Here is a 13,067-nt window from a genome sequence, read left to right on the forward strand (position 1 = left end):
AGGAATTTGTAGTGTTTGATAAAAATGATCTAAAATTAAATGGGACTAAAGAATCATAATTTCCTGAACTGTAAGCAAATGGGCCCATAATGTTTCCTACATGTTTGGAGTATTGATAAAGTGCACCGAACATTTATATATATATATATATATATATATATATATATATATATATATTTATGAGGAAGCAGCTGGTCACTGTGAGTCCTGTGAAGAAACATCGGACACAGTGGCATGGGGGTTGAGGGGACTGGCAGAGAGGCCACCAGCTCTACATCTTTATTGGAGGCCTCAACAGAAGATCAGTCCCCAGTGGTAGCAAACCTGACATGACCTGTCCCACCTGCATCCTTGTCCGCCACCCGAATTCTCCTTTCCACCATCCCACTTGGCCAAACCTGTCCCCCCTTAAAGGGGCTGGGGTCTCCTTTGCAGCAGACAGCTTCTCCCTGCCTGTCCCCAAAGCTATTCTCAGTGAAGAGGATATTGACCTCTTACACAAAATCTCTGTAAGCCAGACAGTGATTGTGAATGGCATCCAGGAGCTTACTTCCCAAATACATCAGATGGCTGCATTCCTGGATGCCATTCATAGTTCAATATCTGGCGTGCAGAGAAACCTTACAAAGATAACCTACGCACTAACCGCAGTCCCCTATCAACTCCACCTTGTGCCTTTACTCCCGTCCCTTACGCATCTCACATCCCACCTCCAACCTCAATCCCACACACACACACACTTCTTTGCACTCCCCCACTCCAACAGTCAAAATCAGCACACCCATGCATAAACACAAACACACTAAGAAACACAAACATGTACCCATCCAATAGACACATACTGCTGACACTCTATCCACAGGCACCACAACAACCACCACCACCACCACATCCACAACACCAACAACCACAACTCCCACCACCACAGACAAAACCACCATAACACCCACCACCATAACACCCACCACCCACAACAGACACACATGCAACCCCACCACAACCCCAACCACCAGCACACCCACAACCACAACATCCACATTTACATCTACATTACACTCATCCAGTCACACAAACCTACGTGCAAAACAACACCAGACACACATGCTCACAATCACCTAAATACAGTACACGTACAAAACTCCAAACATCCAAACAGTTTCCAGGTTATAGGAGACTTGTTGTGGGAGGTGTGGTTTGGAAGGTGTAAAGCAGTATACAAGCATCTTGTGGCTTTTAAGGGGGAAGATTCCATGTCTGGTGATGAGGTAAGTGAAATTGTCGTAGGACTTTTACCATGAAGTTAAGATTGCGGGTTTTGGGTGGCAGCACCATTGTGTGTGGGTGACTGAGCCGATCCTACACCATCTGGAAAATGTTGGCCTAACTCTTTCAGCTAGCTAGCAGCACCTCACCCAAACCTAGGAAGTAAAGGTTATTTGTGGCAGCCTAACACATGGCACTCTGGCTCCCTAGGGAAGTCGTGGTAGAACAAATCTTACCATTTTCTCTCATTTGCAGACAGAGAAATGCAGGACAAGTTTCAATATTTTTTAGTGAAGCAACTGCATTCTATGTAAAAAGGCATAAGCTGTGATTATTAGGAAGATGAAAAACAAAACAATTATTATTGTGAACATGAGCATGAAACAAATGAAAAGTCCTAGCATCCTGGCACACTAGTGAATCTAAAATCCATACCTACACTTCTAGCATCTTCAAGAAAGAGTAGCAGTGATAGCCGTTCTCTGCCCATGCTAGTCCCTGGAATGACCTCCCTGGCCCCATAGCTGAATTGGGTTTGCCTGTAGTCTGCTGGCAGTCCTCCTAAGTGGCTGGAGCGATAAGGCCAAGGTCACCAGACCTGCAACGACATGATACAGAGTAAGATGGATGGCTGGAATGTCCCCACTAATCTTATTTTGCCAGTGCAAATGTTTTTATAGCAAAACATTGTTGCGTACTGAAAACTGGTCTGATGTGATGATTTGTCTTTCTGTGTAAGGTCGACTTTGTACTCTTGTACAGGTAGTACATGGTAAATAATCATGTACAGCTTTGAGCAGGAGCACAAGATAAAATGTCATGCAAAGGGACCAATAACAATACATGCATGGAAAGGCAACTGATTAAAAAAAATAAGAAAACATTACATCTAAAATGATAATAAAGAACAAATGAAAATGAACTAGGTAAACGGGCATAGGCCGCAGCCCCAAAGCTAAAATAAGTGTGCCAAATCAAAGTGTTAAAATGAACACATGACTATGTGGTAGCCTAAGCCAGGTGGTGATGTCTCTCGTCCTTGTTTCAAGCACAGGTCCCATCTCAGACTTCCATGTTATTGCTATTCTATGTTTGGCCAATATGAGGGTCAGGTCTAGAATATAGTGCCTACTATTTGTGTTTTAAGTCTGGCGAACCCTCCCAGGAGGCAGATCTTCACCATACAAGGAATGCGAGTGGCCTAGCATGGTGTGTAATCAGAGGAGAACCACGTTCCAGAATGACTGAAGTTTAGGGCATCCCCATATCATATGGCAGAAATCTGTATCTGGTAGTCGATACTTGGGCCATTCCCAAGGCTCTCCACTGTAAATAACCTGTAGTCTATGGGGGGGGGGGGGGGTGAGGGGGGGGTGAGTTAGGTCATGTGCACAAAATTTAAATGTATGTACTTCAGTCTCGCATTGCGAGAGGCCATCCTTGGGTAGGCTAGTATTCTTATTCCATTCCTTATCCAAAACTTCACGGCCTACGATCCAATTCCATCTGGACCTAAGGGTCACTAATGGTCTTCCCCCATATTGTTGAGAGACCTATAAAACCATGTTACGCGATGTGGTGCCAACCCCACTGAAAGCAGGATCTGGAGTATCATATGAGGCACGGGCTCATCCGGACCCTAGTCCCAAAGATCTGCAAAAGTCAGTACCAATGCTTCACAGTTCAGAAACTGACCTCGGGCAGTGCATGTTGCTCAAATAATTCTTCTAGTGGTAGGAAATCACTTAACTGGAAGCAACCCCCACTGTTGTTAGTCCTGCTTATGTTCAATCTGAGAGTTGAGCAGCAGTGACATAGGTAACAGGATCCCCATAAGAGAGATACAACAAATGTCAAAATAGGGGCATAAAGTGTTGCTCTCCGGGTCCGCAACAATGTAGCAGCATCAACACTGCAGAGCCACCTGTAACACGGTGCTTGTTGTACGACAGACACTTTGGAATGTAGCAGCCAGGCCAGTAGGACTCCCTGGTAGGGAGTTAGACCCATAAGGTCCTGTTCGCCGTTTTGAGACTCATCGAGCCATCGGGCTAAACATTGCATCTGTGCCGCCAAATAGAATACCTCAAAGTCGGGTGCTCCTAATCCTCCATCGTCTGGCGGACATTTCAGGACTTCGAGCAACACTCTATGGCAGCCTCTGTCCCATATTAGTTAACAAAGGAGGACCTCTAACTGTTCGAACCACGCACCAGGAATCTTAATCAGGAGATATGTGAAAAATATAGTAAGCAAGGGAGCATCACCATTTTGGATATCAATATTTGGGCCATAATTGAGAATCGTTGGAATGTTCAAACAGTGACAGGCTTTGAGGGAGTGAAACGCTGCCCCCAAATTTCCGTCTCACAAGACGTCCAGATACTGATATATCTGAATGCCCAGATATTTAAAGTTTGTGGTCATGTAAGTCCCGGAGGAAGGTTGGGTGGTAGGGGAGGTTTTGGCCCTATTGACACATAGGTCCAACTGCACCCTGAACTCCTTCAGGCATCAGAGTGCATCGTGATCCCCTGCAGGGCTGTTAGACAGGTACAGAAGGAGGATTTGCACAAAGCGAGATAAGTTCATGACCATCTACTATTAAACCATTCCCTCCACCCTCCATTCAAAATAGTTCCACCAGTGGTTCAATGGCCAGGGCAAGCAGTAGGGGAGCTAGTGGGAATCCCTGCTGTGTGCCTCAAAAGTGATCATACTTAACACTAGCCCAGAGTAGAGAAGAGTAATCCATTTAATCCAGTCTTTCCCCCAGTACCGTCCTACGCATGACCTTTAACAGAAGTCCCATTGTACCAAATAAAAGACCTTCTCGAGGTCCACTGACATGATCATTGCCTCTGGTAAAGCCTACACCTCCCGGTGGTGGACAACACAGTACAATCTCCTGAGGTTGAGGGAGGGAAAGCGGTTTGGTATGAAATCATTTTGGTCTCTATGGACCAAAGTCAACATATAGGAAAGCAACCTACACAGTAGCACCTTACTTAGGATCTTGAAATCCATGTTTAACTGACAGTGGGCGGAATGTGGAGTTGGGCGCGGCCAAGACTTTGGTCTTGCGGAGGGGAATCACAGTTGTACTGCTAGTGGAGTCGGGCAACTGGCTCACCATCAGGGAGTCAGCACAAAATGCCAGCTTCAGAGATATCTGACTTGTAAATGCAGAGTAAAACTTTGCTTGGAGGCTGTTGGGGCCCAAGGTCTTGCCAGTGGCCATTTCCTTAATGGTATGCCTTATCTCTTGTACTGTCACTGGTCCTCCAACAGACTCATGTGCCTCAGGTGGCAGTGTAGGGAAGGTGGATGGTCCAAGTGCGCATCTTGCAAGCTTTAGAGGAGTGCCTCCTGATGGCAGTGTAGTGCCTTGCAGCAGTCCCTAAACTCATGATTAATGGCACCTGGGGAATAGATATGCGCCCCAGGACTGTAGGTGTGTAATGGGTGTACCTCACAGTTCAGGGCAAATGAACCATGCCAGGATCCTCCCGGATTTACCGTCCTCTTTGTAAGCCTAGCATACATACTTTTTCTTTTTTTAATAATCTTGGCACCTTAGGCATTCCATGGTGGTGGTATAACGTTCCTTTGCCTCAAGTAGCCTACGATGAGTGATGTGATCTGTTCCTCAGTTATTGTCAAGAGTATGAAGAGTGGCATCCCCTGTATCTAGCTAATTACGTTCCCTGCAGATTCCTAGTGGCTGCCCTAAACAGTGGCCATGGACCACCATTTTGAAGGCCTTCCATTCCATGAGGACAAAGGATGCTGAGCTTAGATTACAGACAAAATACTCCGTGATGGGAGTGTGCAGGTACTCCCTGTAACAAGCATCGTCCAGTGCCACCAGTTGGAGTCCCCATGAGAGTGTCAAGGGCAAATTATCAATAGGTCATATCCCCAGAAGTAGAGGGCTATGGTCTCAGTGAGTACAACATTCAGTAAAGGCTTCATATCGACTAAGCCTCTTTGAGGAATTTGTCCAGCCCAGTGTGTAATGCATAGATGTGGGAGTAAAAGGAGTAGTTTTGCTCTATACAGTGTTGGGTGCGCCACACGTCTGAAGTGATGTACCCACTTCCAGAAGCCTGTTGATATTCTATGAGCCTGTGCACCAGGCAAGGGGTGTGTAACACAAATGAAGTCAACCCCTGTGAGCAAGTCCCCACCTGCCAAATGCCCCAAAGGTGCCAATAGCGAATGGAGAAACGCCAACTGGTCCTGACTGGGTGTATAGATGCTCTCAAACATCACCTGTTTCCCCTATACCCTGCACTTCATCAGAAAATATAGCCTTTCCTTGTTGACTGAAGGTTGTGCACGTTCAAAAGGGTTCCCAGCCCTGATCCACACCAATGCCCCCCTCATAAATGCAGAATAAAAAGTGACATGTACTTGGCCACGTCATCTATGGTGTAGGCACTCCACTTCTATCCCCATGAGATGGGTCTCCTGTGACATAGCAATGTGCACTGCCCTGCGTCTAAGATAAGTATGTATATGGGTCGGTTAGTTGCGGACAATGTCGCCAAGACATTCCAAGTCGCAATTCAATTTTGTAGAGTACTTGTCAGGTGGTGCCTGTGGTTGTCTTTTGCACCCGACCAGCTGTCTAGTGGCACCTGCATAGAGGATAAAGGACAGTATACCAAATTGTGTACGTTACCTCTGGGTCAGACCAGTGTGTCAACAGATTGTGGCGTCACAACAGGGAGACCTCTTCCATCCAAAACGTATTGTTCTGACTCCAATTCTGTGGTGTCTCCAAAGGAGAGCCAATCTCTGATTCCAAACTCAACTACACTGTGATGTCCGCTGCTGCCCAGAGCGCTGACAACTTTTCCTGCTCGGCCTGGGCTCTAGTTGGTTTCTTCAGGGTACTTATACTCCTGGCCCTGGAGGTCTTTTCCTAGGTTTCCATTTGTTCTCTCTTGCCATTCGTCAATGGTCTGGCGGGGTCATCCCTGCTCTGTAGGCATCCAGCCAGACCAATGCCTCTTGAGGATCTTCACAAAACTAAGTTGTGCCATCTAGAAGAATCTTCAGCTTGGCTGGATACATCAAGGACTACTGTAGGCCCTCTTATTTTGTACTGCAGCAGTGTAATCCGGGAATAGTGAAACCCTTCTATTTCCAATGTTATATGGGCCTTCCGTTTGTGCCTTTTGGAGTAGGGCATTTCCATCCCTGAAAAGTAGTCGGGCAACCACTGAGCAAGACAGTTGGTCAGGCACTGATGGATGGGAGGGCACACTGCGCACATTCTAAGACAAAGAATGGCATTAGGCGATTCAGGGAAACCTTTATCCGCATCCAGTGCTCGAGGTCGGACACCATGTCTCCACCTTCTGTACCCTCTGACAGGTATACGATACGGACACTGTCCCACCAGTTACGGCCTTCCACATCCTCAGCCTGGTGTTCCAAAGTACGCACCCTATCTGTCAGTGTGGTGACTTGTTGGGACAAGAGCAAGTGCGCAGGGCCATTTCTTCAATCCCCCAACTTCACTTCTCTGACCCTATCCATTATTTTATGGTGGTCTGCTCTTAGCAGTGCCAGTCCCACTGAGACAGCACTAATGTCCTGCCGGAGTTTGGATTTGGTGTCAGCTATAGCTGGTAGTATTTTGTCTAATAGTAGTCGTAGTCGATTCCCTTGTGCCTGCCTGAGCACTAGGTTGTCTGGCCCTAAGTTTCCCCATGTCAATAAGACTTATCATTGATAAAGATGAGGGCAACAGAAAGGGTAGGGGGCGATCAGGCCACAGGACTGGCGCAAATGGCAGCCTAAGATATCTCCCCTCCCTTAAGGAGGCCAGAGCTGAGCACCAGTGTATGCCTCAAGCTATCAGGCCCAACCCCTGGGCACCCCTGCAGTTCTATCCAGTATCTCTACAATCCTCATCAGTGTCGCGGGACACGTGGTGTTTTCCCACTCAAGGTGGGTACTTGTACTGGTCTCCCAGGTCTGCTCAGAGGGTGGGCCCTTACAAGGTGCTGTTCCACCGAATGCCAGGCCTATCGGTCTCCCCCACAGTCTGTTCAGCAGTACCAGTTTCCACTGCGTCGGGGCCCTCAGCTGGCACCTGTGATGTGTATGGTCTACAATGGGCCTCTCAGCTAGCTCCTGAGGTTGCAGGTCCCAGTGCACTATCACTCATTCCACTATTTATCTAAAACAAGACGGATGCCTATAAGATGGCCTCCCTTGGTGCGCATAGAAAGGCCTTCGCTGTTGTTCTAGGCCTTCTTTCCAAGACTCTTAATTCAGATCTCACTTCTCTTGTGCTCCTCAGTCCAGGAATGGCCTCCAAGGGTCGCCAAGGTGTGTGTGACTCACCAGTCACCAATTTCAGGGTGAGAGCTGTGTGCCATGCCTAATCACTATCCGGGATCCCAAGTTCTCCAGTGTCACTCACTCAATCCTGCTGCAGTTCCCCAGGATACAACAGCCAAGTGCAGAGGCTCCATGACTGCCTGCAGGCACTCCGTCTTCATACTGCTGTTCACTCACCTCCCCACACAGAGGCGAGCAATGCAAGGCAAAAAAAAAAAAAGGGCAGGGCTGTAAATTGTCTGGGTTTGGTGGGTCCCCAGAGGAACCAGTCTTCATCAACCCCATCTAGATCAGAGCTTGGCACCTCCAACAGCTCCAGAAAGCGATGGGCCAGCAAAGGAGAGTGCCCATTCGGTAGTCCGCCGCCTCAGTCAATTCTTCTGCCCCTGTCACCACTCTCTGGGGCACAAGTCTCGGCACAGGCCTCCTGGCCATGCAGTCCAAAGACAGCTGGTCATAGTTATTAAATTAGTAAATTCACACCAGATCTTTAGGCAACAGCCTCGACAAATAAAAAGGGGTGGAGTTACCAAAGGCTAGGACCAAATTCAAATTAAGGCAGCTACATTGCATCCAATACGCAAGCACTGAGACAGCCTTGGAACTTCTCCACCACACTATCCCTGACCTGCTGAAAAGCAAGATTCAGTTGGGTACCACCGGCATAAGAAAATAGATTAAAAACCCACAATTTCACTTCCTAAGCAACCAAGGCCATATGTATTTTAAACAAGGTGAGGTTAAGTGGTGGTCCTTGTGGAACACCATATCTAAGTTCCTTGTAACTTGACATGAAAGATGAAAGACGGACAGCCAGCACCCTCGTTGTTAAAAACTATTGGATTCAAATCTTGGCTTTGCCCACTATCCAGACTTATTTAATAAGGATCACTGAAGGCTCACAGGGAAGGGTGCATACTATTTATGCAGTAGGACATGTGTACTTAAGTTTTACTTGCCAGGGCAATTAAACACCCCGTCGCACCCCACCCCCAGGTGTTTTTCACTGTAGCAAGGTTAGCTCTCACACAGACTAACACCGGGCTACATTATTACATTAAATAAGTAATAACTTCAGTTTGGGGGGAAAAAAACTAGAGAACTACTTCTTCCACTCATTTGAATTGGGATTAAAAATCCTCTTTATATGTATAGTCAAATTTTAATTCACTATTTTGACAATGGCAATTTTAGAACAATACAATTTTTCTGCCTAAACCAAATGTGCCTTTTTGCTAGTGTCACATGACTGTTAATGGCCCTTGGCTGGTGTGATGGTAATTCCTGCCAGACAGGAGAGAAAGGACCTTGGATTTGGGGAGGGCGTTCGTCTCTGGAGCAGGACGGCTTAGGGGTATGTACCCTGCCCTTTCTGGACAAAGGGTAGCCTGATGGCTGTAACCAATCATTCCTGACTTCTGAAAATGCCTGCCCTGCTAGCAGCAAATGCAGCCCACAACTGGGCCTGCATGCCCGGTGTCTCCCTAGACAGACTGGAGCCAAACTGACCCCCATCTTCCCCCCCAAAAAAAGGAAAATATGACAGAACGGTGTCCCCCACATACAAGCTGGTACTGGGTATAAAAGGGCCCCCAGCAGAATTTCTCATCAAAACAATTCTGGACCTGGGGAGACTCAAAAGAAAGACTGCCCTGCCATCTGTAGCCTGAAGGAAGGCAGGACCTGCATGCCTTGAGCCCAGGATGCCAGAAATGACTTTGAGGGCTAGTTGGTTTTCTCTCTGAGTTACAGGGACATAACAACCATCTGAAGGCCTTTCCCAGCAACTATCCAGCACTTACTCAGCCTGACTGAACACGAATGCTGCCAACTGCTGGAGTGAATCTTAACCCCCAAGAGGAGCCCCAGGTCCTGGACCCTCAGCTGGAGCTAGAGTGTACACCCCCATCTCCAATACTACAAGAAGTGGACTCTTAGCAAACATGAGCAGACTTTACAGAGGTCAGCACATTTCTGCATCCGACTGACGATGGGACCTTCCTGGATACAGGCAAGAGACTTCACTGCCCAGAGATCTTCACCCCATATTTCCTGCTAATGTGAAATATCAATAGCCCACCAGCTCTTCGCGTCTACACAGTCCGCACCGCCTATGAGAAGTTCTGAACTAGGCCTGTTAATTCAGCAACCTGCCAGAGATATGTCCCTCTCCGGATCCAGCTTGTAGTCCAACTGATGACGGCCTCGTCATGGAGTGCTTCTCACGTGACAGCAGGACTAAGTTAGCAGGTAAACTTTCCACCAGGAAGAACCTGGTCCCTGTATCCGACCAGCAGTTGGCCTTCACTTCTGACTTCGAACCGGTCAAATTACTCTTACTATTAATTTGTTGTACCAGTCCAACAGAGCACTTAAGGTGCAGTCCTCAAGCAACAGAAAATCTAATTTAACCTTGGCCAGGCTGAAAAGAGTTTCTTCCAACAAATGGGTATGAATTCTCGGCAGGTAGCTTAGCCAATGAGAGTAAGCATGCAAGGCACGATCCACTGGACCACATTTAATTTCAACACTGACTTTCAGGGGGTCATGATTTATTGTGCTGCATATTTCAAAATCTGTAAAAGATTAAAATATGCCTTCTGAACAAAAATACAGTTAATAAAAGCAAAAGCTACTCTTATTCTAAATGTTTAAGTCATTGGTCATTTTACCATTCAAGGAAATCAGACCAAGTTGTGACAACAAGGAGCCAAGGATTTCATCCTTGGTCTCAATACCAGAAAAAAGCAAAAATACTCTCAGAATACTACAGGGAAGCAACTGATCTACTAACGCAGCAACAGATCGAGGCAGATAAATTTAGATATTAAAGGTGCCTGCTAAAAACAACACTAAAAATGAAATGTCAACTAATAAAGCCATTAAATCTCTCTCCAGGAGGCATACCTGCAACAAACGCAAGTACATGAAGCCTGAATATATAGGTTTCCAAAAACAAACCATTTGCAATAAACAATACATACCTGAAGGTCTACCTTCCCACAAGCAGTTAATCAGGAAAGTGTATTTACATTTGAGCAATATTTCATATTGCTTGTAGAAATGATTGTTCGTTCACCATCAGATGATTTTCACCCATTAGTCCCAGAAGAATATTTTTCTGGAACTGTGAACCCATCAACCTCCGGACTCTTTCCTCAGCCAGTTTTCTTGAAACATAAATATGTCTACACACTTATAAAGTTGATCAAAAATATTTGTAATTAACATTGATCAAAAATTGTGAACATTCCAGGATAGCAACACAAGCTGGTGACAGTGGCCTCCCCTCTATGAATAATCACCAAAGCATTAACATTTGAGCTACTATGATAGGATAAACTGGAATTATATGATCTTTTACAATTTTTTCAATGTCCTCCAAATACTGTGGAGGCATTACAGCCTACTACTGTGTAAGATTCGCCCTTACTACCCACCTTAAGTGGAGGATCATTATAACAATGTCTTATTTCTTAACGGATTTGGAACCAGACCAGAATGACAGTTTAAGGCATTGTCTTACTATAGCATGGTGTTCTAGCTTGACACAGGGAAGCAACATCAGGTCTGCTTCCTATAAAGCCTGTTCTGCAGATTTTATATTTTTTGCAGAAAACACTTTCGCTAGTTCACTTAACCTGCCCTCTACAAAGCATGGTAATTTGAAACATGAAGACTATTTCAAGAAGGACAGGAATATCTATGTCTTAAACGGTGAAACTTTTTCCCCTAAGTACCGGACTCCAAAGTAATGGATTTTTGAATTCTTGATTATAAACGGCTGCTTCGCAAGCTTCTTATTTTAATAAAAGTCCTATAAGTGAGAATTATTATTTTTAAAATATCCCAGATAATTGGTTCCTCCCTGCACACATCGTGAACGCAAAACCATCTGAGAAGACACTGGGTGAGGAGGCACCAGCTTTGCAACTGGAGGACTTTTTTTTTTTTATCAATTCAATATTTAGCTTAAACAATAGATATTATGTTATCGACTTTGTAGATACTAAAGGCTTCATTGCTTACCTCTATATTCCATTGTAGGGGATTAGGTCTGCTTCTGTGAAGCAGAAGATAACAAAACCTTAGGTGGAAGAGTATGAACCGAATAGTCAAGTGGGTTACTTTAGCTAGCCCTTTTACCCATTGGAGAACACTGGCAATGAGAGAATGGAAGTGGAAAACGTCTCTCTACCAGTACTTATCTTCTGGCACCAACATCGCAGGGAACAAGATGTATACTTGAGGAGAACTGGTACACTGCGTATTAGAGATAACAGTGTCATAAGCAATGGCTATATGACTATTCCGCAACATCTTGTGCTGATACAACAGTGCTGACAGTAAATAAAGAACCAATGTTGTACTTGACACCCTCAATTATGCTAAGGATTGGTGGGCTTCCCCAGCTTCCTGCCCCTCCATACTCTATAGCTGTGTGCGGGACATGCTTCTGTAATTGTCAGACTTGTGTTGCTGGCCATTACTCACACAATTGTTAGCACTTAGGGAGGAGACTACTGGTGTTCACTAGATTTCAAGAGTAGGACGACTGAGCCTTGGACGGTAGCGAGTGTAAGACAAGCCCAGAATCAGGATTGGTGGACTTGACATGACACTTTCTTATAGCATTCAGCCTCTGCACACATTATAGCAGCAAGTGTTGATGTGAAAATTCTATACAAACCGGTATAGTAAATTAAGACCTGCAATTCTTATAATAGACCAATTCTAGCTAATGAACTATGAAAATGCCAACCCTTCTCCTAAGATGGGCCTAAAGTGAGAGTTCCTTGAAGGAACCTGGCTCTTCCCTGCCTCTTTCCCACCACCTCCCCCTGCCCACCGGTGATTCCTAGTATTGTTTCTACCACAACCCATATGTTACCTTATTCAGTCCACTGTAATAAATCTTTTGTGGGGAAACATTTCAAACCTACTAGAGATAAGTTTTGCTCCACAACTTTTGAGTAAATCATTTGAGGTGGGGGTGGAGGGCAGTGGGTAATTTAAACTCTTCTAGTCTACAACTGGATGAACAGCCTAGCACAGCTGCAGTCTCAAATGACTGGCTCGCTGGCTTTCACTGGCTCTGCACCTGCTCCAAAAAGTTTGCATTTTGGGGCTCAGCTGAGTAAGCAGAAAAAGTGTAAATTGGATTCATTTGTACTAACATAGTCCCAAAATGGATGGTATTTTAGACTTTACAGTGCCTTTCTTCACAGTTGTCCTGTCTACAGCTGTTTTTATGAGTAATGTCTTATTAATCCCACAGCATGTTGGAGGCTTCAGTATAAATTAAACAAAACCAGATCTTACAAACATGGGTCTTTGGGATGACAGCAAGCAGGGAATCAGCTCTGTTCAGGTGGACTAGCCCTAATACTTGAACAACTGTTGCAATGTTTGGTTTAGTGTACTACACCTTCCCAGTGCAAATC

This window comes from Pleurodeles waltl, chromosome 2_2, assembly GCF_031143425.1.
Source record: "Pleurodeles waltl isolate 20211129_DDA chromosome 2_2, aPleWal1.hap1.20221129, whole genome shotgun sequence".
Lineage (NCBI taxonomy): Eukaryota > Metazoa > Chordata > Amphibia > Caudata > Salamandridae > Pleurodeles > Pleurodeles waltl.